The sequence below is a fragment of the Cnephaeus nilssonii genome (genome assembly GCF_951640355.1).
Source record: "Cnephaeus nilssonii genome assembly, chromosome: 4".
Taxonomy (NCBI): Eukaryota; Metazoa; Chordata; class Mammalia; order Chiroptera; family Vespertilionidae; genus Cnephaeus; species Cnephaeus nilssonii.
Window position 1 is genome coordinate 85863596 of NC_137075.1, and position 4507 is coordinate 85868102.

At 48.2% G+C, this 4507-nt stretch overlaps 1 pseudogene across 1 annotated transcript; it reads left to right on the forward strand.

Moving 5' to 3' along the window:
- Positions 1–244: 244 nt before the first annotated feature.
- On the forward strand, positions 245–751 carry LOC307097832 (large ribosomal subunit protein eL20-like; annotated as a pseudogene). Its single transcript has one exon. The product of its transcript is annotated as a large ribosomal subunit protein eL20-like (transcript).
- Positions 752–4507: the final 3756 nt, after the last annotated feature.

Sequence of the window (4507 nt, forward strand, 5' to 3'; positions counted from 1 at the left end):
GGCTTAATCAGTCTTCCCACGGGAAGCGAAAAGCCAATAGGGAGAAAAGTGACGAGTACCTGAGCTTCTCTGGCAAGGCTCTCCAAGGGAAGGCTGGGAAGTTGCCCGTGTGTTTTCTGGCCAAGTCCATTCCCCAAGACTTTCTGATGATCCCAGCCAAATTTGCTGGCTCCCAAGAGACTGTCAACAATACGAAACGTATGGCCTGGCTTTTGTGGGTGGCAGCAAACTCGCGCAGAACTCTATGAAGGCCTCTGGCACGCTGTGAGAGTGCAAGGTGGTGGGGTGCTGCCTGCCCACCTCCAAGTGCCACACACCACCCCTCTATCACAGGCGCATCTTGGCACCTAACCATGTCGTTGCCACGTTCCGCTTCTGGTACTTTGTGTCTCAAATGAAGAAGATGAAGAAATCTTCAGAGGAAATCGTCTACTGTGGGCAGGTGTTCAAAAAACCTCCCCTTCGGGGGAAGAGCTTTGGCGTCTGGCTGAGCTATGACTCCCACAGTGGCACCCGCAACATGTACTGGGACTGCGGGACCTGACCACCTGGGATGCCATCACCCGGTGCTACCGAGACATAGGGACTTGGCACTGTGCCTGCTCAATCCAGATCATGAAGGTGGAGGAGATTGCAGCCAGCAAGTGCCACCGACCAGCAGTCAAGCAGTTCCATGACTCCAAGTCACCATGCCCTTCATCACCAGCACGAGCCATGCTTCACTACCAAGAGGCTCAACACCTTCTTTTAGACGCAGAGCCTCCCTGTCCCCTGGTCTGCCCAAGTAAACTCCTTGGAAACACCAGGGGAAGGAGGGATGGAAGGAAGGAAGGAAGGAAGGAAGGAAGGAAGGAAGGAAGGAAGGAAGGAAGGAAGGAAGGAAGGAAGGAAGAAGAGAGAGAGAGAGAGAAATGCATGGCATGGATGCACAATGGTTTGCATTCCAGGCCTCTAAAGTTCCTTCACAGTCCCTGTCTCCACTTGCAATTGCATCAAGACCAAAGTAAATATAGCAAGATAGTAAATTGAAAGTGTCACCTGAGGCATCATGATACAATAAACATGGCGTTTCGATTTGGTGTCAGAGAAGATGCAAAATTTCAAGGTAAGATCCAAAAATTTGTCACAGATTTCTAACTTCGTACCTTCATGCACATTGAGGGTATAAAATGGTCTGGCTTTTAGAGATTGAGGTAGAGACCGTTGGTAGAGAAGATTTATTTGGGGGAAATTATTGTGCTGTGAGCTTCATCCCTTCTAAGAGGGTGGTGAGAGGTCCCAGCCCCTCATCTCAAGAGGTTTCAGAAAGCTTGGTACATCTCCCTGTGATTGGCAGGGGAGAGGGGTGGGATACAGTGGACCTGTGTTGTTAGATTAGCCTGGAAATGTAATCATCAAGGAGAGATGGGCTGGCAGGAGCTCTCTGCAGCTTTGGGACTAACCTACAGACTCCCAGCATGTGTCTGGGCAGGGATGCCTGTGTGTTTCCCTTGGATCAGATGTGAGCCGATCTTACAAGAGAAAGCAGGTGTGGTCACATTGGGCCTTGTCTGAAATGATCCTATGAGCTGTGAGAAGAGTGTTGTAATGAGAGTGACCACCCTGGACACGAGAGCTGAGGGGAGGGTCCTGGTGATGGGGAGCCTGCTATGGACACAACCACACCCAAGAAAGAATATCCACCTTCCCTACTGCCGGTCAAAGAGCTGCCGCCCTGCCCCTCTCCTCTCTTCTCTGCCGGCTCCAACTCAAAAGGGGTCCTAAGTCTGACTGGGGAGTTCGAGAAGGAAGAAATACCTTCACCAACCGCAGGCTTCCTGCCCACAGTAGTCCCGAGTTGTCGAGTTTGGGTTGTTGAATGGGCCTGTGCATCCTGATTTCTGGGTTTCGACCATATCTGGTGACTTAAGATGACTGCAGGAATTTTTATTATCTAAGAGGGAACAGAAATAAAAATTTGGAACTGCATTCGTTTTCATCCAAGGGGAAGGGAAAATCTTTCCTCCACGAAAACATTGAAAAGGACAATGGAAATACCATTGCTTTATGCTTCTATCTCAGGGGTCTTGATAGTTCAAAGTCCACATCACTCCTTCTGCCACGGAATCCCCTGTTCTCCAAAGCCAAGCAGGACTTCCTCCCCACCCACCGAGGAACTCAGTCTCAGTCCATTAGCTACTAGTATAGGCGGCTGAAGAAAACATTCAAAGGAGGCAATAAGCCATCCAGTCCTCAAGGGTAGCCTTCCAATTCCTGAACTATAGTCCAAGACCCAGGAGGCCTGGTGACTCAGCTGTTCTCAGCCTCCCCAAGAGATACCTGTTGCCAGAAGAAGGGCTGAGCAGAGACCTCCTCGATGGATGTTAACCCTTTGCTGACTGGATCATGCAGAGGTGGGAGAGGAACCAAGCAAGGAGGCTGGATTAGGACCCTAAGAAAAGATGGGGACACCAACCATTTGTCAACTAGACAGAGGTGTTTCCTATTTTGACACACAATATGGCCAGACCTGCACATCTTAGAGGAACAGCAACTCAGAATGGAAATAGTCTTAGACTTTGACCCTAAAGATCATTTTTTAAAATATATTTTTATTGATTTCAGAGAGGAAGGGAGAGAGATATATAGAAACATTAGTGATGAGAGAGAATCATTGATCAGTTGCCTCCTGCACACCCGCACTGGGGATTGAGCCCACAACCTGGGCGCGTGCCCCAACCGGGAATCGAAACTTGACCTCCTATTGATCAACACTCAACCACCAAGCCACGTCAGCCAGGCCTTAAAGATCATTTTGATTCCTGTTTGCCCAACATTCCTGATCATCTGAATCGCCTGATGTGCTGGTCACAAATGCAGCTCTCTGGGCCTCATTGCTAGAGGTGCTGGAAGACTGTATTCTTGCATCTGCCATAGAACCTCTATGATCTGATATGTTCAGAAGACAGTAATCCAATCTAGTGTTTCCCAAACATCTCCAGTGACAAGGAACAAACTCCTGGGCCCATCCCACCTCTTCTGAATCAGAACTTCCAAGGAAGCTGTGTCGGGAGTGTGGGTGTACCCCTCATTCTGCAATAACAGACCCAGTTAGTGGTGGAGGTGGAACCAGAACCAAGATCTCCTAACTTCCCTGGGACACTAGTTTGTCCTTCCACAAGCTTTCTTTCTATCTCTATTAATCCTCATAACAGGGCAGGATTCGGTGCAGGCAACGTGACCTATCCAGGATCCAACAACTCAAATTCAGTTTTAAAGCAGGTCCTCCTGCCCCCAAATGCAGGCCTCACTTCCTCTTCCCCACACCACCTCTGCTGCAGGAGGTCCACCAATTCGAAGACACCTGCAAGAAGCAAATCCATTTCCCCTCAGTTATTGACTGTAAAGGAAACACAAGCCTAGGTCAAACGGTACCCTCGGGCAAACTCCTGCACAGTTCTTTAGTCAGCTGATTGCTTGCCCCAGCCTTCTAGAACAATCTTAACAAGTTCTATTTATAGTTGACCCAGAGAGCACCAATTCTCTCCTTCTTCAGGCTCCTGAGGCCCCTATCATTAGGCTGTCATGGCTCTGATACTCTGAGTGTGGGCAGAGTGGGGATTTAAAAACTTTTTGCTGGTTACCCAAAAGCCTTGATAACATCTCGCCATCTTTCATCGGCTGTGCTAAGACAAAACCACTTCCTCTCTCTCTTGAATGGCTTGCATATTTAAAAGTTAATTGCCCAAACCTCAGTTCTGTCCAATTAATTGCCTCTTCAGCTGTCATCCTCCTCCCCTGGCCTATCGTGGGAATATGAAGGAAAGCAAGGCCAGGGAACCTCACCGTATGGGTTCCACCATATGGTGGCTTCTGAAGGCTACCTCCTTGGGCTCAGCCTCTGCCCACACCTTTTCCCTTCCACCCTGATGGCTTCAGTCCTTCCGGTGTGTCCTGATTCTGTGGTCAGTAGTCATGCTTGAAAGCCATCCAGAAATAGTGACTGTGATGCCCCTTAACAGCCATATTTTCATCTTCTTTGCTAAGCATGGTGTCTTCTATAAATGATTCATGGGGGGACTCTAAGTGCATTTTATTTTCTAATAACCATCTCTCTGTGTCAGTCCATTAGAGATGAACTAAGATACGGAAGAGTGGTGAACCCTTATGAAAGATTACCCACCGTGTGCCCAAAATGACCACGTTGATCTCAGCAACATTAATCCCAGACCCAGTGTTGCTGAATATGTCACACACATCCTCGGGTCACTGGAACTATGGTTCAGTGTATTTTTCTGTCTGTATTAAGCAACTTGTATATATAGTTTAATCATGAGCGTGAGCATGCAGATGCAATCACCACATCTGGATCCTGGAATTAAAAGATGGCAGGAACTGTCCAAAGGTCTTCTCATCCATCCCCCCTGCATCTCCAAAGACATTGGCTCAATCATTCAAGACAGATGCATATGCAACCTCTTGGGTTTTTTTTTACCAAAAAAAGTGTTAACCCCAGGAAAGAGATGTG